At 43.3% G+C, this 24304-nt stretch overlaps 1 long non-coding RNA gene across 2 annotated transcripts; it reads right to left on the reverse strand.

Annotated features, from left to right (window-relative positions):
- Positions 1–2827: 2827 nt before the first annotated feature.
- Positions 2828–21352, reverse strand: LOC135447785 (uncharacterized). Of its 2 annotated transcripts, none has more exons than XR_010440319.1 (2): positions 21193–21352; positions 2828–3129 (listed from the first exon to the last, which is right to left on the reverse strand). It is a non-coding gene; the product is annotated as an uncharacterized LOC135447785 (long non-coding RNA). The 2 variants fall into 2 exon arrangements; XR_010440320.1 differs by lacking the exon at positions 21193–21352 and adding an exon at positions 6253–6367.
- Between the last annotated feature and the right edge of the window lie 2952 nt (positions 21353–24304).

Here is a 24304-nt window from a genome sequence, read left to right on the forward strand (position 1 = left end):
GGTGCTGGCTCCACCTCACCCAAGGAGAGATGGAACAGGGGACCAGCACACCCCGAGAGCATCACTGCCCTGCCCAGCTGCTTCCTCACCCCTCCAGAGGCCTGGAGGTCTTTCTCTTCCTTGGGAGATGATGAAATTCTGTGTTTGGAGAGATCTGATGGCCCTTCAGAGCAACCTGTCGAGGAAACCTGAGCTGAGCACCAGGTGAGCTTCCAAAGGAGGAATTAAATGTCCTTCTGTGTTAGTGTGAAGAGACTTTGACAGTTCAGCATCTGACCAAGGAGGTGAAAACACCCTCTGCCATGGAAAACAGGTAAATTGGAACTTGCCCAGCTTCATTCCAGCTGGGTGTGCAACAACCTCTCTGGGATTTATTACAAGCCTTCCCACTATTTTTGTCCAGAAAAGCTCATCTTATCTGTGGAGGTCATATTTTTACCTTGGTCAGGCACATTCCTTGGTGGCTCCCGTAACAAAAGGTGAGTGTGCAGAACCTGGATCCCCACTGGAGCTGCTCCCTTAAGGACTCTTTGTCCTCTCAGTGCCCCCAAAACCCTCTGGAGAGAGGACATGCTGGGTGTTCCATCCCTATGGAAGATGCCCACGGCCCCTTTCCTGCAGCAGCCCCATCCTGCTGGCTCAGCACCTGCAGGCAGTGCTGGGGGGGAGGCACAGATGTGGAGCAGCAAATGAAGGCAGAGACCAAATTAAAACAAATGGGGAGAGGGGCTTGGGCTCCACGCTCTGCACTGGGGCAGGACTCACCAGATCAGGCAGAGCCCCCTTTACAAGAGAGCACAGCACCTCAATCCCAGAATCAATAAGCTGTACATGCTGCAGCACAAAGAGCTCTTATCTGCAGTACCACTTTGAATTTAGTGAATTTATTTAATCCCTGATGCCTGCAGAGCATCAGTCCTGTCTTCTGGGTTAATTTATTTATTCCGGTGATGTATTTTTAGTCTTTCAAGTCCTTGACATTTGAGAAGCAGATTTTTTCCCCCCCTTGTTTCCCAAAAAACATCTGAATTGGGAAAAATTATTTACAGAAAAGTGGGGTTTTTTTCCTAATTCATTCCCCACTTTTCCTTTTGGGAGCCAAGAGAAATACAATATCAATACTAATAACCATAAATGGAATGGATTGGGAAAGGCTCCTTTTCCCCCTGCCTGGCAGAGCCTGTTTCTAAATCAATGCTGGACATTCACTGATCTTCTCTCTTCCTTCTCATCTTGTTTTTTTTTTCCTACAAGTATTCTCTCCTCCTCTTTAAATTAAAAAAATAAAAATCAACTATTTTCTAGATATAGCCAAGATTCTGCGTTGTATTTAGTTTGAAAATTGTCAGGAGGGCAGTTGAAACTCTTATCTCCTGGAAATTGATATTTCCAGGTGGATCAGATGAACCCTTGGTTCAACTCAAAGGAACCAGTGGGTTAAAGAGTGGGACTACTGGTAAAAAGAAATACAAAGGAAAACAATAGGTAGGTACTAAACATTTGGTTATGGAAAAGTAGATTGAAGCTTTCTAAACCTCAGAATCTGCAAAGAAGGAAAAATATCTCACCTGGCCTTGGTGAGTCAAGGACAGCTGCAGCAAAGCTGGAAACATTAAAAATAAAGTAGCATGAAGGGAAATCGTTTGAAAAAGAGAGGGTTTATTCTATATTCCTTATCTATTATCTCCCTATCCATTGCCCAATATTTCCTTGTGTTTACATTAAGAGAAGTAACAAACACCAAAAAGAAAGAGCCTCTCCTAGAACAGGGACTCTGCAAAAATATATTACATGTCTTCAAAAATAACTCTGCAAAGTCACAGAACATAATTATTTTTCCATTTCAGGTATAAGAATTTTTTTTTTATTTTCTTCTATTTAAATACCAGTCCATGAGAGAAGATATTCAACAGACCATCAGTGCTCAAATAACATTGGCTGAGCTGGCTGATTTAAAATTTTAATATTAATGAAACCTCATTGGTTGCAAGCTGGAATAATTGTAGTGCACAGTGAATAAATGTGGCTTGTTCTGGGACACTTTGGGCACCCTGCCCCCCCAAAAAGAAGGGAAATGTAACAATTTAAACAAATCAGCCTCAAAATTGTTCCTGCTGGGTGTTGAGGTGGAGGTTTTGCATCAGCCCCCCTGAAATTCAGGCAGAGGTTTTACCTCTCAAATCACAAGCAAGGTCATTACGTGAGTTAATTAATTAACTAAAAAATACAGCCATTAATCAAATTTTTTGCAAGACTTTTGCATCACAGCCCCAGAATAAGCTCAGGAGTGGTTCCAGCTGCCCTGTGGGCATGGGCACCCCAGCGCCTTGCTCCTGGTGTCCCCAGGCTTTTTTTGGTGGCATCTTTTCCTCTAAGGGAAATCCTGGTGCTGGGAGACTGAGTGAGTTCTAAAGATACTAAAAAAATATTTTGGTCCCTCTGAAGGTCAGATAATTTCATAATTTCACCCGCATCTTCAGGGCGGTGCTGGTGAAGGCTGGAAGCAGCTTAAGAGATGCTCCAAAGTGGTTTTTCCTTCGGTTTTGCTCTGCAAGTCAGGATCCCATCCCTGTTTTCCCACCTGCCTTGTGAAAGCCCCGTTATCCGAACCCAAACACAGGCACACACACTTCACACATTAAATATCTGTAAAATAACTGGTGTTCTCTGAGGAGAGCCTCTTCCTGTGCCACAAACACTTCAAAGGCTTCAAAGCAGAGGTGCCTGCAGCGAGGGCTGAAGCTGAGAGCACAAGTGCCCGTTTCAGCTGACACCAGAGGTTTCAGGCTCTCAGGGCATAAAGCATTTTTCACTCTGTTTAAATTAATTTAATTGGAAAAAAAAATTGAAGGAGAAATAACTGAAGACATTTTTGAAGGTGGGGGTTTTTTGTGTGCATGTGATTTTTTTTTTTTTAAGTGGAAAATGCCGTTTTGAGATTAAACCTGCCTTTAAGTAGATATTTTAAATGAAAATATCTTCAGTGTTTAAGGAGGGGCTGCAGAGACCTTCTGTTTGCAGCCATCTTAGAGGGGTGGTTTTGCTTTCTCTTCCTTTGCTGTTGCTCAAAGGATGTTCCAGCTCCAGGCTTTCCTTCTGCTGCCCCTTCTCAGAGTTAATGCATTGGTTCTGCAGGCAGAAAAAGAGACATTTTCAGTATTCCAGAAGCCAAAATGCTGTCTGCTGGATGGGGGGATTTGCTGTACATCCCAGGCAGGAGATGCAAATCCAGTTTTATACTGGGAATGCAGCACCCTGTGCCCAGCACCTCCTGCACTCCTGCCCAGGGCAGGGTGACAGAGAGAGGACATTCTGCTTTTATTTTTTTTACAATATTTACTTTTTAAAATGAAAATGCCAAAAGAGTGGAAATACCTTGGTTTTGATAGTCATGGCATGGGAATCTTCTTAAATTTTTAAATTTATTTATTTAGCTGCTCACTCAGAGGTCACCCCTACACTCTCAATGCTTCAGCAAAGAACACACCAGGTTTGGGAGCATTTTCTGGTGCTTGCTGGTGACTCCAGGTTGTTGCAAGAATATCAGTGGGGTTTGGATGCTTTGTAGTGGGACAAAGATCTTCTTAGGATACATGGCTGCTCGAGGATCTCAGGCAGGGTGAGGATTCCCTGGACTAGCCAAAAATAGATCTCAAAATGGAGATGGTCTGTGCTATCTCATTAATTTAAAATAAAAATGTATGCGTGTGTATATATATATATATAAAAATATATCAAAATAAATAAATAAATTATATTACATTATATTATATTACATTACATTATATCACATTATATTATATTATATTATATTATATTATATTTTATCGTATTGTATCATATCATATTATGTTATTAAATCAATGTATATATTAATACCTATTATATAGAAATACATGTTTTATATATATATGGTCTGTGCCATCTCATTAATTTAAAATAAAAATGTATATATGTACATATATACACACACATATATAATAGATTAATGCATATTAAAATATATAATATCGAAATATACTGTATATATTTAAAAATATATTTAAATAAAAATATGGTCATTAATACAATAAGGAGAATAATTGAAATGTTGTGGGAATGATTGTATGAGTGCAAGTGCCTCCCTGAGCCAGTCCAGGGCTGCATTCCATGATACCCAGCCCAGGGAACAGGGATTTCAGCCCAGCTTTCCTGCCCCACATTCCCTGTGATTCCCTGTGCCCTCCTTTAGACCCAGCCCTGGTCAGGGAGAATCGCTGGAGCGTCACGGCCGCATTGATTGAATTGATTGAGGCTCTGCCCAGAACCTCAGCTCCACTCCCAGGCGCTGCTAATCAGAGCCAAAGATAACAGCAGAAGGAATGAAAAGATTTCATCCCTACGACTCCAAAGTGCCTTTGGAAAAGAGGAAATTGCCACAATGTGTTTTCTCTCTGCTGCCCTGGGTTTGCCCGGCGCAGCCTCCGAGGGTCCCTCTGGATCAGCTCGGCTGCAAGGAGGCTGCTGGAGCTCCATGGGCTTGGGATTTTATCCACCAAATTTTATTATTTTTATCCAGCTCTACTGTGGAAAATCACAGCTGGGTCTCCAGCCAAGGCAGTGACTGAAATTAGCAGGAAAGACATAAAACCTCATGGTTTAGGGGACTTTGTTCTTTACTTCAACAAAACTCGAGCGTTTCCCAGTGTGTGATGATGACATTATCCATTGCAAATGGATATCCAGGATAAATGGACCCATAAAATTAGGGGAAAGCAGGGCTGCTGCAGCAAGCCTTGAAAACACCCCGAATAATTCACATTCTTGCAGCAGCTCCTCAGCCCAGAGCCACCAACCTCCCCACAGGGTCCCTGTTTCCACCCCATTAAAGAGTGAGGCACAGATGGGTTTGGTCTTCTAAAATCAAATCAGAATAAAGAATCTCTTTTTGCTCCCTCCTTGCTGAGGTGTCCTGAGGTGTATTTTGAGTTTGGGCCAAAAAGAAATCATTATCTTGGAGCTGCCTAATGCTGCTTCACTTTGGCTTGAGCCAGGAGGGCACAGCCTCAGCTCAGCCCTCTGCAGTCCCTGTTTGGGGTGAGGAAATGCCCAAGGAATTTTCAGAGGATACAGAATTCCATCCAGTCATGGAACCATTTAGGCTGGGAAAACCCTCTAAGATCGCTGTGACCAACCATCCCCCAGCACTGCCAAGGCCACCACTACCCCATGTGCCCAAAAGCCACATCCTCGTGGATTTTGAACTCCTCCAGGGATGGGGACTCCAACAAATCCCAGGCAGTTCCAAAGCTTCTCCCTAGATCTTTTAGAGATATCCAAAGCAGAGCTGAGAGTGGTCAAGGGCAATTTGGCCATGGCTTCTCCATGGGCATGGGAAGGGTGGGGAGCAGATGGATGGGTGATTTGGGAGCAGACAGAGTGGAAACAGATCCTGTGCCTTTCTTTACCTGGATGTGCTTCTGCCCTAAATGAAATGCAGGAGCAAACTCAGGGCAAAAGCTGAATCACTCTCGCTTAATTTAGCAGTGAAATCACAGGCAAGGCACTACAGTACCTGCTGAAGGGTGCAGTGATTTCTAATTATGGATTATGCAGCTAATCAGTACCAATCAACATTTTATGATCTTGACTTAATATTTAATATAATGTTAATTATAATTGCTTTTGCCACAAACTGTGTCAAATCCTAGGTGTGATTTCCCCTCCCGGTGCTCCTCGAGGCGCTGGGTGGGCTCTGGGATGGGGGCTGAACATCCCTTCCCAAAATCCCACCCAGATCCACCTCCCTGCTCCCTCTGCCTTGAGTTGTGATGCTAATTAAGTGCTGGTGAGTCTCAGCGTTATTAGAATGGAGTTTTTATCTCACACAAGTACCTTCCAGCTACAAACAGGGGAAGTTCATTTAATTAAAAATAATTTTAGTGTAAGTTAATGTGAACACAGTTCAATTACTCTGAAATATGTTTAATTTTTTTTCCCCTTTTCTTCTTTCAAAGTCTACCAAGAGGCTGTAGAAAAAACCTCCAAAAACACAAACTAACATCAGATAATCCAGATGATTCATTCAGGCCATTTCTGTGTATTTAGACAGTGGCCAAATTGTCATTACAAACAGGAGCAGAAATGTGCAACAATGGCAAAGTCACATTCACGGCACAGGCACCATTCCTGTGATTGTTTATTGAGCATCCTCGGGGTTTCTGTCCTTAAGTGCCTTTGTGCCTTTTCAAAGTGCTTTTTGCCAGCTCTCACCTGATGTCTGTGCATGACAACTCCAAAGTCCTCAGCTCTGCTGTGCACAAACCACCCGGGACCATCTTCACAGGCCTGGTGGTTTTTGATCTAATTTAAACTTTATTTTAAAAAAGAAACCTAAAAAAAGTAAAACCAAAGGAAATCCAGAAAGTTTAAGGATGTAATTACCACTCAGGCAATTTTTTAATATGCTAAATGTTCTGTGTGAGCATCAGCAGGATGCTGCTGGCCCACACACCTCCTTTAATTCACCTGCATATTCCCAAAATCCATTTCCAGCTGGGCTTGGGATCTGGTTCCCCACCTCATCTTGTCCTGGGGTCTCCCCTGAGCACGAGCTGGGGTTTCCTTTGCAATTAATAATTGATCAACTTCTGCTTAAACCCAGGCACGTTTGATGCTTTTTTTGCTTTCACAGCATTCAGAGGAGCTACAGCCCAGTGTCAGCAGCTGGAGCACTACCAGGGGCTGCACAGGGAAAGGAAGGAGTCCTGAAAATTAACAGGAATGGGGACAACATAAGCACAGGAGATATTTTGGGGCTGCAGCCCCCAAAAATCGGCTGCCTGAATGTTTCATCCAAACCCCCAGAGCTGGCACACCCTGGTGGAGTTCAGCACTGACCAAGAAGCTCTTGGAAGTTTTTGTTGAATCTTTATGGCATAAAAGCCCTTGGAATAAAATCTGTCTTGAAAGAAATCAAATAAAATAAGGAGAACAAGCAACCCCAGGCTGGTTCCTGCAGGCTGGGAAGGAACCCAGGCTTGGGCAGCAGCTGCAGCCCAAAGGCTCTGGTGGTGAAATCCTTCCTCTCGAGTTTGACCTCCCTGATTTGGGAAAACAAAGCACCAGATAGGAGAAAAGGTCCTTAGAGTTAATAACAAAGCCCATTGACTTTCAAATGCAATCTTGTTGGTTTTTTTTTTAAAGACAAATTTGTTGTGTTGCATCTTGTTTCCTTTCTCTCAGCACCCATTAACTTCAGGGACTATTACCATAAAGGAAATTAATTCCACCCCCACAAACACATGGAAACTCCTCCCATCAGGGCACTTTAACATCATTTTGGTGCTGATGGGAGGTGATTATCCCACCATAACTCCTCTGGTGCCTCTACAGCAGGTGAAGTCTTTCCATCCATTAAAGATCCTACAAACTCTTGGTACATGTGAAGTTACATGGGAAGTCCTATTCCCAGGAAAAGTTAATTAAAACCTATAATTCTGATATGAGCTGGATGAGGGGGAGGTCAGGCAGGAATCTCTCCCAGCACAGCCCCTTACTCTCTACTTAAATAAGAATCAAGTTCCAAAAAGGGCTGAGAAGTCCAGCCCAACTTTTCCTTTGGCAAAGGGGCATTTCTCAAAACCCTCTGCATGTACAACAGAGACTTAAAATATCCTTGTAAAACCCTGCTCAGGAGCTGGAGCCCAGCTTGGTGACCTGCTGGGGCAGGGCAAGGGGATGGCATGTTGGAAATGCCATGGGTAATAATTCCTGAGCCTCAGTGGAAAATGGAGAGGGGATTTTTCCTCCCTTGAGGAGTATAACCTAAGGGTACCCAAATCAGCCCTCCCTGCTCATTGAGGGGGTTGAACTGGATGACCTTCAAAAGGTCCCCTCCAGCTCACACTATTCCACAGTTCTACATTCCCAGAATGATCTTCCAAAGGCAAAAGGAGTGATGGTCCGACCACCCACCTTTCCAACCGCATCAGGAGAACCCCTGCACAGAGAGAGCTGGAGGAAAGGGCTTTGTCTGGGCGGCTCTGAGGGGTTCATCTGTCTGCTGCAATTAGGCAATTAGCAGAGAGGGCTAATGAACCTCGGAGACAAACAGCTGAGTGTCCCTTCTAACACCTCCTGCCTCAAACAGCTGCTGTGAGGAAGGTGGGCTCTGAGACCACCACCATGAGGGAGCTGCTTCACTGGGAAGGATCACATCCTTAATTTATTTCAGCAGCCTGAGGAATGAAGGGGAAGGTTATAACCACCTCAGAAATATCTCCACACACAGCCCCTTGTGCTCGTATTTAATAGAAAATAGAGGCATTGGAGGAGACCACCAAGCTCCAAGCTCAGTGTTTGCCACCTTCCCTGTGTGCTGGTGGTGAGGGAATGTGCAGTGCCTGTGATAAAGGCGGCAGTGGGGTAGAACCATCAGTGCTACCTAAAAGCAAATGAAACTGGCATAAATAATTGTGCTGTAGAAAGCCTTTCTGTTGCACCTTGCCTATCACTGACAATTTACATATCTTAGGAAAACCTTTGTCAGCTTCTGTCATTTCTGCACTATTATGTGCCTTTCTGGATAATTACCAGTTAATGTGAAAAAGCAGATGGAAAAAACCTTGAAATTTCTGATAGAGAATCCTCAAACCTCTCCCCTTATCTGTGCACAGCAGCTTCCTGATTTCAAAAGAAGTTTGAAAACCTTTGTTAAAAATGTCCCTGATTCCCAGTTTGAATGAACCAAATGACATTCAGCTAAAATTATTCAGCTTTTTCCACAATTAAATTCCATTATCGTGAACTGCCAAAGTAAAATGGAAGGTCTCTTAACTAATGTGTCGGTTGTTTGCTTGTATTTTTCGTGGTGTGTATTGTATAAAGCTGTGTGAAGTAGAAGGAGGATAAACAATAAGTGTAATTTTGCATCAATGAGTGGGGCATTTTTAGACCCTTTATTATGGGAACACACCAGGGTTGGTGGGTTTTCTCTCTTCTCTATTTCCCCCCCTTCTTTTTTTTATTTTTTTCTTCCTGTTATTTTATTTATTCCTTTTCCTGAAAAACCCACTGAGACTGATTAGATATTTCACCAAACTCAAGGAGCAGTGTCAGGTTGGTTTTTAGCACCAGGAATGATTTTTTCTATGCAATTCCTGCACACCATAAGAGCTCAGCACTGAGCAAGCACACACTTCTCCTGTCCCTCTAATGAAGAGGCAGTGTAGCAGTACACAGGGGAAATAATTTCATTTAAAAAACCCCACATTTCCACATGCAGGGGAATTGTCCTCGTGTTGTCTCAGTTGGTTTTCCCCTTGTTCTTCTGCAAGTCTTAAAATTAAGCTGCCCATGAGAAAGGCAGAAAAGTTAATCACAGAATCTTAGAGTGGGTTGGGTTGGAAGGAATTAAAATATCATCTCATTCCAGGGGACACCTTCCACTAGAGCAGGTTGCTCCAAGCGTGGTTTGCTGCTGTGCAGGATGGGGTGAAGCAAAAATAACCTCTAAAGCCAAGGAGCAGCTGAGCCTGCTGTGCTGCCCAGCTCTGAACTCCACAGGGAAGTTATTTCTGTGAGCCTGCAGTCAAAAAAAGAGAGAAGCTTTCTGAACGCTGATGACAGGGTTTTATGGGGGAATTTTCTGTACAAAATGCTTATAACAGGTTTAATTTTGCTCTGCAAAGCCAAGCCTCATTCGAGGTCTGTGGGTAACATCCCCCTGCAGATGTGCTCTGCAATCACAGAATCATCATTTAAGTTTGATAAAACCCTTAAAATCCTCGATTCTGCTCAGCAGGATTTTTCTAAGCACTGAAAGCTCCGGGCCCTTTGGGCAAATGCACCTGAGCCATCCCTGCCCTGGAGCTCCAACCCAGCTGGAGGATGAGGAGGAGCCTTGGGAGGGGGCAGAGGAGAGGAAGGAGAAGTCAAACTGGCACTGCAAGGCAGGGTGAGAGAAGGGGACAGCGAGGGGCCACAGGGACAGTGAGGAGCCACAGGGACAGAGAGGAGCCACAGGGACAGACAGGAACCACAAGGACAGACAGGAGCCACAGGGACATTGAGGAGCCACAAGGACAGAGAGGAGCCACAGGGACAGACAGGAACCACAAGGACAGACAGGAGCCACAGGGACATTGAGGAGCCCCAAGGACAGAGAGGAGCTTCAAGGACACTGAGGAGACCCAAGGACCGTGAGGAACCACAAGGACAGACAGGAGCACCAAGGACAGTGAGGAGCCCCAAGGATAGTGAAGAGTCACAGGTGCTGGGATTTATAAAGTTAGAGAGTTTTGAGAAAATTTAAGAGAGAGTTTAAAAAAAGTAGGCTTTAAGTAGAAGTTCTGTTAGCATTGCATATACAGCAAAAAAGTTTTTTAAGCAGTAGACGTGATAAATAACAATAGTACAATCCTGTTCGTGATTGTATATAAGTGCCGGCGGCAACAGGGACAGTGAGGAGCCCAAGGACATTGAGGAGACCCAAGGACAGCAAGGACCACAGGGACAGTGAGGAATCACGAGGACAGTCATGCTCCTGCTGGGACTCCTCCTCTCCCAGGAGAACCAGGAGCAGCACAGGCAGGTTTGCACCAACCCCACTGCAGAGGGGTCACTCCTCTGCTTTAATGTGTACAAAAACACCCAAATACCCTCATGCAAACACCATTTCCCTTCAGTTGCTTAAACAAAACCAACAAAAGCTCACTCCACATTGGGTGATCTGTTCTGAAAACAGAGATTTACCAGCAGATACCTCGTGGTTCCTCGTGGAGCCAAAGGTTTGCTCAGTTGAAGCTGTGTCTGTGTTACAAAATAATTCCTTGAGATACAGAGAGAATGAAAGCAAGGTTGTGTTGGTGAGGATCACTGAGATGGGAGCTGAAGGATCCCAGTATCAGGATGTTGTATCAGAGCTCCACACACCGAGGCTGCTTCACTCCGTGGCTGCCCTGCTGGTTTGTGTTGATGGAGCTTCTCTTCCTCGCTGGCATTTAACAGCCACATCCCCAGAGAATGACATTTCACAGCCTGATTAAAATCATTGTCTTTCATGGCAGAGAAAGTTTGTTCTTCAAAGCATAGAAGATAAAAAAAAAAATGCTGTTGCAAACAGTGCTGAAAACCAGATGAATAAAAACAACTAAAAAAAGGGTTTAATTCCATTATTTTCAATTAGCTCTTTAATTTGATTTAAGTCATTTGCACTTGTTGCTTGTTTTACATCTCTTATTGTCCAGCATTTTATTTCACACATCTAACAGTATTAAATCAAACTGTTTTCTAGTCTTTGCCTTCTTTTGAAGCCTCTTGAAAGTCAAAGGCAGATATTAAAAACAAACTTTCATCTCTCTGCAGGTTATTTGTAATCAGACCTTTCTCATCAAGGGCTCATTTCATATGTGTTTGGGATCTGGGAATTATTAAAAATGCCAATCCATCTTGTGAAAAATATTGTCCAGGCTTCAGTGTTTTGAAACTTCAGCATCATGTGTGAATTCATCAGCAGCAGTGGAGACTTGGTGCTCCTGAACGCTTGTAGGTACTCACACGTAGTAATGGCTCAGAAAGTCTACACAGGGTCCTACTTCATGTTGCAAACTCCTGTTTATTGATCCTTGGTTCTGAATGGCTGGTGGTTTTAATAATAAATTATACAAAAATTTATTATTAAAGGGACAGTGTTGCTTCCCTGTTGCAAATTCACAAATCTCAATTTTGGAGAAGCCCATCACAGTCCCACAGCTGAGGTAATTTCTCATCTCAATTTGCTGGTAACCAGCTGTCATGGTTTGACCAAGAAGAAGTAGGAATTCTGGGAAGCTGTGGTCAAACCAATGAAAGTTTTGGGTTTCATACTGACACCTGGTGTAGCCAGTAGAGTTTGGACACACCTCTGAGAATACACAGGGGTTAAAAGCAAAGCACTGCCCTGGCACTTCCTCTTTTAGACATCGTCGGGCGAGGAGTTCAGATCTCTCTCCCCCGCCCGGCCCGCTGCTGCTGGGCGGGGAGGGGCCAGCCATGCAGTAGGCCTGGGGCCTGGACAGAAGTGAGAGTTGAGGGGGCTCTCAAAGATAGAAGGGTGGGGGAGCCCCAAGAGACATCGAGACATCGGGCAGCCAGCTTCCCCCCCCCCCCAGGAGAGCAGCTAGCTAAGAAGAGAAAGAAGAAGACTGTCCGGCCGGAGCAGCAGCGTGTAGGCAGCGTGCGTGGGAGTCGCTCCGAGACCGACAGCAAAGAGACTGAAAACTTTTAACCCTTTCTTGCATGACTGGGGCCTTACAAAAATGCTAATCCTCCTCGAAGCTGAATAAGAAAAGAGATGAGAGATGAGATGACTTAGCCCAGAAATTGTAGAAATAATTAGATGGGGAGAGATGATTTAGAGTAGCCTTTTGGCTAAACTTTTTCTTGTAGCCATAGACTCAGTTGTTCCTGTGACACAGACTGCATTTAAAGAGAGGCAGTACCTCAAAACCAAGAAAGTTCATTCGTGAAGACCCCCCGGCCCCAGGGGGTTGGAAAAATATGGGGGGGACAGTTGTCCCAAAAGCAGAGACTGTGCCTTTTTAGAGTGAGACAAAGCATCCTTGAAAGACCACCCTAAAAGCAGCTCTAGCCATGTCTCAGTGGTGAAAGCACTGAGCATGGAAGGAACATGTCACAAGCGGCAAAAGGACTTTTTTTCCCCGGGCAGTGCCGAAGTAACAGAGAAGCACACGAAGTTCTCAGTGTGTCTCCACGAGAAGCCTATAGAACGAGAAAAACTCCTTTCCTCTTCATGAACTGCAGTTTGAGTATACTAAAGTGTCGTGCCGAGCTGAGCAGTTAGTATTTTTTTTTTTTTTGAGAGAATGTATTAGATTGAGAAAGTCAGAGAGTGAAGAAGAAGAAAAGTAGTTTTTGTAAAGTTTTCAATTTTTTTTCTTTTCCTTATAGTCTTTCCCTATTTTTCCTGTAATTTTAAGTAATAAAGTGTTCTTTATGTTTAAGTTAGAGCCTGTTTTGCTTATTCCTAGCCACATCTCACAGCAGACGCCAGAGTGAGGCATTTTCATAGGGAGCACTGGCTCTGTGCCAGGCTCAAACCATGACACCAGCAAGTTCTGCCCAGGAAGACCTTGGTAAATATCCAGATCAGCATCTCAGCAGCTTCTTAGAAAAAATAAGTAGCTAGGTCTGATGCCAGTTACCACTTAGACCTTTTATTTCCCTCAGATCCTCTTTTGCCATCCATTTTTTGCTGTCTTTTCCCATGTATCCTACTCACTTTTCTTTTATTATCTCATGTCTACAGGAAAATACACATTTTGTAGGTTGTAGAAAAGAAGTTCCTTCTAAAGAAGTGAATGTAGGAGAGTTAAGCCAAGCTGAGAATCTCCTGAATGAAAGTTTATGAAATTCGATTATAAAGGTCCCTTCTCCAGGAACCCCTTGTTACCTTTTCTCTCCATTCCATTACACCAAGAGAAAGCCTCAGCAGCCAAATCAGGTCACTTGTTGATTGCCCTACACCACATTCCAAGGCATTTCCACTACTATTAAGACTGAGTTTGAAAACATCAAATAATCTGGATGGAGAGCACTGATGGAAGAGCTGCACCTGCAGAAGCTGTTCCCCCTTCTATACCATCAGATTTTACCAAAAGGCCCACAAAAATATTTAAATACTTCCAGTTTTCACCACATTGACGCATCCATAATGGAAGGTAGAATGAGGAAAGCTGGTTATGAACTGCCCCTGGACAAGCATAGCAGATTGCTGGGTGGAAAATATCAATTCCCCTTCCCTGACAAATCAAGATTGGGATTCACATCTTGTGAATAAGAAAGTTTCCAGTGTGGTGTTAAAATTTTCCAGGTTAAAAAATTGCATTGCGGAGTCAATTCTCTGTCCCAGATGGAGACCCATCCCCACTGGGCTCCAAGGCAGGGAGAAGGTCCGGGATGAACCTTCCCTTTGATGGAGACATCCAAAAATTGGAGGTGAAGCTCCCTGGAGCAGGCAGGGGAGGTGCTTTTCTCCTGGTGGGTGTCTCTGAGGAGGAGCTGTGCCAGTGGTGGGTGGACATCCCTGAACAAAGGAGAAACCCTTCAAAGCAGAGCCATCTTTATCTCAAAGGCAGCATTCCCTCTTTGATCTCAGGATGAATCAGGCTGGCTTTGTGCTCCTCAGCTCCTCCTCACATAGCACCTTTCTCCAGACAGGAAAAGCCTGAATAGATGCAAGGCTTGGTTGGTTTAAGAATCACTTTTTCCTTCCGAGAGCAAAACTGACTGTTCCACACAGTGGGAAGGAACCCTCACATGCCCACCTCCAGACCTTGTAATTCTCCCAGATCCTGCAATTGAATTTTTGCAGGTGTTTTTCCCATGATGGGAGGAACTGGACCCATCAGAGGATGGGGAGACTTGGTGTGGTCTTGCAGTGGGTTTGCCAAAGTTAATCCACCACGAGCAACACATTGGTGTCACCTTCTTCCAAGACATCCCCGTTCCTGCTCTTCCATTTCTGCTCCATCCATAAAAGAGACCCGATTAAAAGCGTGGCCTCTTGTTTGATGAACCAGGAATCCATACATCCTGTAATTTTCCCTCCTTCATCCTCTTTCCCTGAGTTTCTCTGTCATATTCAGTAAAGTCTCTTTTATTGAACATCTGTTTGGTGCATAGCAAGCTTATCCGAACTCGGCAGGAAAGCACCTTTACTCCAAAATAAATTAAAACAATGTATGTGCCTCTGGCCAATGGATCATTGGATGGGAGTCATGAATGTACATTTGTGGATATTTGATGGGAAGTTTATCATTTAAATGATGAAAATACAGTACTTCAACATATGGATCATTCTGAGCTGCTCTCTTTCCTTTCCAGTTGAAGAATCATTGTGCATTTAGAGGAATTAGACAAAATTAAGAATTTAAACTGGTCTGCTTGTAAAAGCTATTACCAAAGAGTGGAAATGCAAAAGCAAATGCAGGGGTGGAGTCTGACTCTGAGATATACATGGATTAAGTTGGTTTAGTTTTAGGTGGTGCAAACAAAGAGCAAAACATATTAAATTAGCAGAGAGGGAATTAAAAAGTGAATTAAAGACTTAAAATAGAAATTAAAGTACATAAAACCCCTCTGCAAGGATGGTAGTGATCAAATAAAGCTGAGAACTGAAAGTTTTTGTCTTCTCTGCTGTTTTTATCCTGATTAACAAGAGTCCAGTGTGGTGGTCTGCAGTAGACCTTTCCTACAGCTCTGAAATTGTTTTTTTCCCCTTTTCATACAATATCCATGATAATTTCCATAATGAGAAATGTTTTCTGCCCTGGAGAGTTGTGATAGCAGGGGAGTCCTTCCCCTGCTCTCAAAACCATCTCCTAATTCCTGAGGCAATTGAGCAGCAGAAAACTCTTAACACAATTATCAGGAAATAAAATCAAGAATGCTGAACTCCAAAAGCAGCCTTGGAGTAATCAAGGCATTCAAGATGATGCTGCAGTTTGATTCCCAGCTATTAAGACACCTTTTGGTATTTGGCAGTGTGAAAAAGATCTCCACATCTGGCCAGTTCATGCCACTGTGCAGCGTGACCTTGACACACCAAACCCATCCTACAAAATGACTTTTAAAGCAGACACAACTAAAATTCCCCTGAGTCTACGATATGTTTTCTTGCCTGAATTTTCTGCTGTCCACACTGTACAGACATTGAATCCAGACTGAAACTGTTCAATAAAATGTACTTTCTTTTCAGATTTTGTTTGCCAGTATTTCTCACAGAAAGCTTTGAGATTTCTCAACTACATTTTGCAGCTACTTTTAAACCAGAAATTATCACCTTGTGTTCAATTAGTGAACTCAGTCCATTTAAGAAGCAAGAGCATGTGTATAAAGTATAAATAAATACTGATATATAAAACTGTAAGTTCAACTGCTGCCATGGAAAGAGAGGTCACAGTACAACAGTCTCAGAAAATCACACAGGAATGGATTAATGACAAAATCCACTATCAGAAGTGAAAAATAGACTACATTGCATTTCTCTACTTAATGTGCGATAATGTCTAAAAGACAGAATGCCAAGTAAGATTTTTGCTATTTTTATGCACCCACTTAAGCCCAGTTCCCTCTCCATGCTTGTCCAGCCCAGCAGGATGGGGTTCCCATGGCTGGGGGAATCAGAGCTGGGAATGCCCAGCACATCCATCCTGGTGGAGATTTCAGTGACTTCTGTTGGTATTTTTGCAGTAAAGGATTTTTCCAGCCAAAGCAGTACAACCTCAGGCCACATTGCATTGATATTTCACTGCAGATTCGTGCTTTGCCCTGGCACTGTGGAAAGCTGCCTCTCTGGCAGGGCTTTGCCTTTGTTGTCAGAGGCATGGAAGAGCTACCACCAGTCTTTTAAAGAAGACCTTGCCTGAGAGTCTGTATTCACTTGCCAGAGCAATCTCACCTCTGAGGGGCAGACTCTTAACAATCTATTATGTCCTAATTAAGTTTGGCCGTGTTTACACTGCTTGATGATGATGCATAAAGATTAATTTACCTTTCCAGCCCCTCTGCCAGAACGTGCTGCCACAGAACCCCATTAAAAATGGAAATAGCAGCGGAGTCTCCAATTATTTTATATCACCTTAAGTCTACCCAAATTCATCATTTTATGTGCTGTTACTTTAATTTATTTGCTTATCATCTATTGTGGTAGTAGCAGTTATTACAAGTCATTCTATATATGTTTTAAATATGGTGGTATCATTTCCTATGGACAAACAACCCTTATTTACAGTTTGTCAATTTAAGGAGGCCAGAGAAAGCCATTTAATTGCTTTTGAATAAAAAAATCTTACAGAGCCACAACTAAAATTGGATTCCTCTGACTGTCATTGGAGTTTAGAATTAAACAAGCCTGAGCTCTTCAGTGTGACCCTGATGAAATTAAGTGCAATCAGGATGAAGGCAGAGCCACGATTATACAGGTTGAGCTTTACACTTTGATTTTCTTGAAATATTGATTAGGGATGTGAATATGAATTAAAGATCTTGGCTCTGTTTCAGCAGATTTGCAATGAGATCTTGAGCACATTCATTTTTTCCTCACTTTGACAGGTTCTGGAGTTTGCAAATCGTGCATTGCGTCACTTGTTCACCCAGGAGCTGTGGCCAGAGAAGGTGATGGTCACATCACGCTGCCAGGGGCTCCTGATGGAAGAAGTGCTGTTCCAGAGGAATCCTTCAGCCTGGAGCACTAAAAGTTCACCTTGCTGCAATGACACAGCTGGGAAGGTGTTATTTGTGTTTGAGTTTTCTGAATAGTGAAAGAAACTCCTCATGGCAGAGGCTGTCCCTTCCTCCTATAGGGTCTGGAGATCTTTTTGTCTGTGATCTGGGACATCTCATCAAGGCCTGGCAGGGCTTAGCTTGACAGGGGAGGATGGAGGCTGAGGAGATTTCCACCACCCCAACAGGAGCAGGATTTTCTCTCTTATATCCAATTTCCTAAATTTGCCAGAAGCACCTTCAAAATTCCTTGAGATAAAGATGCACTGCCAGGCCTGGTACCACAGTCCTGCCACCTAAGTGATAGTGATGAACATTCCCAGGAGTCATGGTCACCAAAGCTGTGCCAGACCTCCAGAGGGATTAAATCAAGGATAAGGATCCTTAGGAAAAAAGAGCATAAATAGCTCATAAATGTTATTTCTCAGTGGTTATTCCCTTCCACTCTCATCCTCCCTGACAGCACTTGTGCTTCCTCCTCCTGTGACTTCCTACACATCATTCACAGGTTTCTTTACTTATTTTTACTGAGTTGCCCCCCTTTTCAGCCCAGTGATGCCAGAGGAGATTTCAGAGCAGGTCAGGTTATTTAACAAGCAAACAGCCTAACAAACAGCCCGTGTTTCCACACATCCTTGCTGGTTTATGGGGTCATGCACAGCAGAACATGGCCAATAAACCTTTTGACCATTTGTCACAGGTTTTATGAGCCGTGCTTGGCTGGCTCAGATGCACCTTCCCAGGGCCTGGAGAGCCACAGCATCATTTATCCCAACATGGGCAGCACTCAGCACCTCACCACAAGCTGGAGATCATGGAAGGCACCTCTTTTCACCCAATCCTTGCTTTTTTTGCCCCAAAAAGTTAAAGTCTTCACTACCCATTGAGTGTGAGAAGAAACCCAGATCTCGGGGGCCATGGGATGGAAACCTGCCTGATCCCAAGCTCCTGTAGCACCACTGGGTAAATATTGGTGGGGTCATCCCAGCCCAGATCTGTTTGCACCCTCCTGCACGGGGTGGGCTCATGGTGCCACTGCCCAGTGATTACAGCTGGGACCTGGCACTGCATAACGAGTGGGGCAATGGAGGAAATAGGAAATACCAACCATGCCATGCACAGTGGGAAATAAATCCAAGGTGAAATAGTAAATCTCCAAGGAGTTACAGAAATCCTGATAGATACCCTGGTGGAGGTGCATTTATTGTGAAGTGCTACAAGGTTTTTCTCTTATCTCTAATTTTATAGATCTGTGCAGCTGCAGCAGTCCTTGGATAGGGCACATATTTGAAAATGCTATAAATTTCACCTCCTATTTATTTCAGACTCATTGGCACTCTCTGTCTTTACTATCTCCTGGTATTTTATGCCTCAGTACTTGGAGAAAAAATGCTTTGTTTGCACTAGATGTAATATGGAAACTCTCTCTGACATTTAAACTTTAGTATCAGTTTGCCTACAGTGTTAATATCACTGAAACTGCTTATATGGATTAAATTGCCTACAGTATATAATGCCAAAATATGAACACAGCACATTTACTGATTTAAACCCTTGAAAGAATTATTACCATTAAAATATTTAAGGTCACCTTTACAAATGCAATAAATCAGGAGGATGTCCAACAGGGAGCGTTTAAAGCTCCCGGTCTGGAGTAGCCCAGTGGGAAAAGGATGGTTGATTCATTGTCGTGTACAGACAGGGATTTGGGTTTTGTCACCCTTTTGGGGGACAGCCTTGGGGCTCACACCTTTTTGGGGTGCAGCCTGGGGGCTCAGACCCCTCTGGGTGTGGGGGACCAAGGGGACACAGCTGTTCCCACCCAAATTCTGCCATTCTTGCACCAACTCCCAGCCTGTTCCACCAGCTCTGGAGGTCTCACAGGAGGAAAGAGCAGCAAAACCTCATTTCTGTCATTAAAGCCAGACACAGCAGCTCGTGTGCCCTCGGGAGGCAGAACTGATGAGTAAGAAGATGCCATTTTCATGCAGTCACTTTTCTGCACAGAACAGCCTATTCATGCTACGGGTCCAGTTCTGCAAAAACCCTTATTGAGGTCAACACAATTTACTGATAATTGAAGTCAGAGGAAAGTTTTGCTTCAGTGGGAACTGGCAAATCAAGCCTATCAGACAATTTAAAAAAAAAAAGCCATCCTTCATTATGCTTTCATCTTAAATATTAGGATTCAGCAAATTTCCCGAGAACAACCACTGTGTAAAACTTTAATCTTTTGAGAATGGATTGGGACTGTAATTGCAAAACCCAACATCCTCCTCCTGTACTGCATTCCCTCTCTCCAAATGTCAGCATTTACTAGCAAGTTATAAATGGGGGAGAAATTTGCATGTGGTTATTACTCATGCTTTCATTTGTTTCCAGGTGACTGTTTTTAATGTTTAGCACAAACCCCTTATCTACAGTGGCCCATCATAATTTACAGCATGAGGAGACAGACTAATGTTCATTCCCATTGCCTGGGAAAAGTACAGGAGGATGGATAAAATCCTACTAAAGTGAGAGGGTTTTCCCAAAGGGTCTTTCAGAGAAAGAAGAGATTTTTTTTGCTGGTGATTAGAATACACTTGATTTAGTAAAATGCTCTTACATGAAGGTAAGCTGGTGCTTCCTTCAAAACGTGGGGCTTTTGAAAAGCACATAATTTGTTTTCTGCCTCTTCAAAGAGGCTGATTTGGGGAGCACTGTTCCCAGAAACTCCAACTGCACCCGGGGCAACCAAGCAACAACACTTGTGCCTTTCTTTCCAATTTTCTCACAGAAAGAGCCTGAACTCCCTAAAAAAACACAACTAACCCTAAAGAAAGCTGCTGTCAGGGGCCAAGAAGGAGCAGCCCCCAAGCCTGAGCAGATGCTTTGCCGCAGGAGCAGAAACGGAGCCTGACCCTGGACTTTGGACTGCTCCATCCGTGAGATTTAACAGTTGGATAACACATTTGATAATTGAGCGTGTTAATATTTTGCAAGAGAGACTGACAAGCAGATTGTTGTCAAATCAAGGCTCCGTCAGGCTGCGGATATTGAAGTTGGCAGAGCCCAATAATTTACGGCTTTCTCCTTCAGCTTCTCATAATTTACTTCCCAGCCACTGAAGGGAAACCTGCAGCCAAAGAAAATTGATGGACTCATCATGCAGACATGACACTCCTGAAACCTCAAATTGCTATTTTATACACATGGTGCAAAGAGGAATGATCAATGGGAGCTGGAAACCCCTCATTTACAGGAATCCTGGGGAAGTTGCACTGGACCTTTCTGCTCTCCCACTTTCCTGGGACTTGCTAGTATATTCCAAATTATTTCCATTTAGCATTTTCTTCTACCCAATGACCTAATAATAGTGAAACCACTGACTCTAAGCTATTAGTTTATATTGGTACAGGGTCTTAGGCTTTGCTAAAAACATGACCCAAAGTCACTCCAATTCAGCCCAACTCCTGCTGACTGTGTGATCTCACCAAATGGAGCAACCCAGCTGCTCATTTTCAAGCTCAGGTTTATGTTTGTTACTAAATTCATGCCCTGAAAAAGTTTTTGGGAGTTTCTCATTGCACATCACAACCCCTGAATGGTCTCCATCAGCCATAAATACATGGCAGTAATTTCCTTTCCAGTGCCATAATACACACCTGCAATCGTGGGAACACAAAGTTTAAAAATTTCTCCATTCCTTCCAGACAAAATGGAAAATCAAGAACTGTTTGTATCAATAAAACCACAGAAGTTTCCAGATGTAAAATGAAATTTCTGGGACATAACAACAGTTACTGAAAACAGGACAGGGCTGGGCGCTGATGTTTCCCAACTGAGTAAAGTCAATTTTTGAAGGCATTATGCGCACGCTTTTTTAGAATCTGTGCGCCCAAATTCATCACTGCTGTCTGCAGATTTATCTGAGTAGAAACCTACCTCAGGCTCCAAGGAACTTGGTGTTGTCAGTGGGAAGGAATCCAGGCTGGTGCAAAGGCAGCTGAGCTCTCCCAAAGCATCATCAGCTGCTTGGAGAGAGGCTCGGGCAGCATCACCACGGGGAAGGGTGGGGAACTCACTGAAACTCCACAAACACATCCAGAACCTGCAGAAAAGCAACACTGAGTGTGTTTTCACAAGGAAGGAAGTCCAGGGAGAGGCAGAAAAATTTGCTTCAGCAGGGAAATAAAGAGAACGAAATAAAGGCTTGGCTTTGCTCGCCAGGACAAAGAGCTTTTACACCCATAAATGTGCATGGATGTGAACAAACCTGTGGATTCAGGAGGGCCACAGCACATCTCAATAACCTCAGGCTGAGGTACCTGGCTGAACTGAGCTTCAATGTGTATTTCGGTTTGTTTATGTTGCTTGCAGCCTGTATGGAGGTATTTGTATTTGTGCTCCTTAGAAACTTGTTGAAATGGGGTCTTTTACAAGTTTGCCCTATTTTAGCTGTGCTGTTCATTCACTGGATCTGTGGCAAAATTATCAAATTTTCTTGGGCCTTTTCATCCCTAGTAAAGATGCTGTAGGATAAAAAGCACAGCTCATGCCACAGAAGAGAAAAAACATTCTTACAGTCCAAACACATAAGGCAGCAAAAAAAAAAAAAAAAAAACAAAAACCACTTCTCTGAAAATGCAGAATCACTCCCAGTCTGACCTCACAACCTTGTACCCACTGTATGTTGTAAAAACAAAAGTAGGAGTTTGGGAATGACACAAACACACTTGGAAATAACAGATATTTAACCCCTAATTGACCAAGCAGAATTCGTTTTACTGTAGTAGTCTGTGCCAACAGCCAAACTGAGTCTGACCAACACAAACTTATAACCATGCACATTTAAAACATATTTTTAACCATCATAGAATAGTTCTGCACAAGCCCCAAAATCATGCCATGTTAATAAACACTACCTTGTATTTTTGCAGTGGTTCAAATGGAATAAAATATACTTCTCTTTTTTTTAAGGTTTCAGAGATCAGCTGAGGTGAATCTGCTTGAAAAACATGGTAAGCTTCAGATCAAATACCACAGTTCTAAGAAATCCATTAACCATTCACATCTAAACCTCAGCTTCCACGCTTCACCCTATAATGCACATTGTTGTCAATTTTTGTCTTATTTACCCCCTGCTAATATCTGGGCTCCATTCCAAAAAACTCAAGACAATTGTGGAGAGATGCAGATCTAACATTCTTCAAGTTGACAGCCAATAGTTCTGAGCATTTAATTCCCGAGACGGAAGAATCTCCAAATCCTGCTTTTGTAATTCGCCCGGGAAAACACATCAGAGCCAAACTGTGTCTGTGCAGCCTGAGTGAAAACGCTATTGTTTGATCCAAGTTGTATCTTTCTTGGCAGATTTGTAGGGATTGATCCTGCCTGGCTGGGCTGTTTTAATAGGAAGCTGAGCACTAAACTCCTGATGAATTATCATTGCATTGTAACCATCGGCACAGCTGAGGTAAAGGTTCATCCCTTCGCCCTCGTTAAACTTTAAGCAGCTCTGCCAAATTCCACCAGACTTGGCATGTGTGACGTGACTAATGACTCCTCTAAACTTGGAGTCAAAAGCCTCCAGTGGGAAATTCTCCATCTTCATGTGTTTGCCCCCAAGCAGCGGTGCAGGGATAAATAAATAAACAAACAAACAAACAAATAAATAAGTAAATAACATTATTCTTTTTGCTCAGGTTGGAAATTTAAGCAGCTAAACTCTGAAAGTTGCACAATGTTTTTGCGTGGTTTTGATAAGGGGGTTTATGCTTAAAGCAGAGAACATGAAGGGTCAAGGATCTCCCTCCTCCCTTTAAGGAGATAACACCAATGGACAGCCCCAAAACATTTGCTTGGATCATCAGGGCCGTGGTGCAAAAACACATTCTGGGGCTGAGATTCAGCCAGTGGGGGTCAGGTGGGTTTGCCTGAACCTCACATGGTCCTTCTGCTCTCCTTGCTTCTCTCCTATGTAGCCACCTACTCTGGTATTCAATGTGATTTAAAGGGAATTATTCATTTCCTTCCCCAGGCTGATTAGAGTTATGAGTACCTAAACATTGTGGAAAATACCACCACACTATTTGCCTTTTCATTCCTCAGCCTATTTTTAAGCAATACTCACTTTACATCCACTTGCAAATCTCCCTGTGTTTACGCCTCCAGGCTATGCTGAAGTACCAGATTTTTTTTCCCTCTGTGATACAACTAAAACATGCCCTTCTTTGTTCATCCATCAGCAAACCATCAGCATTTTGTGTCTCCTCAGGACCCCTCTGGACCCCCAGGTGCCACCCAGGCCCATCTGCTGCTCACAGCCAGAGCAGGATGCTGAGGATCCGGTCCAGTCAAGTTCTGAACTTTTCTACCTCACCCAGTTCAATGTTGGGATGCCAGTAGCTTCAAGAAACCTATTTTCTCCATTTATCCAAATAACCCTACACATGTAGGAAGAGTGATTGGATCCTTCTTTAACTCCAGCTGTGAAATTTTCCTTCCGTGGCATGGCCACAGAATGATTTGATGTGGGTCAAATTTATGATGTGTAGGCAACTAATATTTTGCTCGGTATTTTCTTGTACAATGCTAATTACAGCCCAGTCTCTCATCCTCGATTGGAGTTTGCTGTCATGAAGCACTAACACAGATCCATCCCAGGCCACAGCTAAAGCATCCACGGGTGGTCACACAGAAAAATAATTAATCACCCCATTCTGCAAGTGAGTCATTAACTGCTGACACAGGTTTTTGTCCAAATCCTGGGATTCTGGGACACTCCATATTATCATAACTTTGACTGGCATTTTCCTTATTTCAGTATCATGAGCCGTATTAATTTTGTGTGCTTTGCTCCTTGTACAATTCAGTATCTAGAGAGATTGGACAGGGTTTTTTCCTGTGTTTATGCAGGTCCACCCTTGTCTGGAACATCTGTGCAGTGCTGTTCTCATGTTTGCCAGCACAGAGGTTTAGTTTCTCCTGGAGGAGCCCCAAATTCCAGCTTCCATTCCTGGCCTACTGTAAAAATAAACTATTCGGAAAATTTACC

The sequence above is a fragment of the Zonotrichia leucophrys genome, chromosome 4A, assembly GCF_028769735.1.
Source record: "Zonotrichia leucophrys gambelii isolate GWCS_2022_RI chromosome 4A, RI_Zleu_2.0, whole genome shotgun sequence".
In the NCBI taxonomy this organism is placed as follows: Eukaryota; Metazoa; Chordata; class Aves; order Passeriformes; family Passerellidae; genus Zonotrichia; species Zonotrichia leucophrys.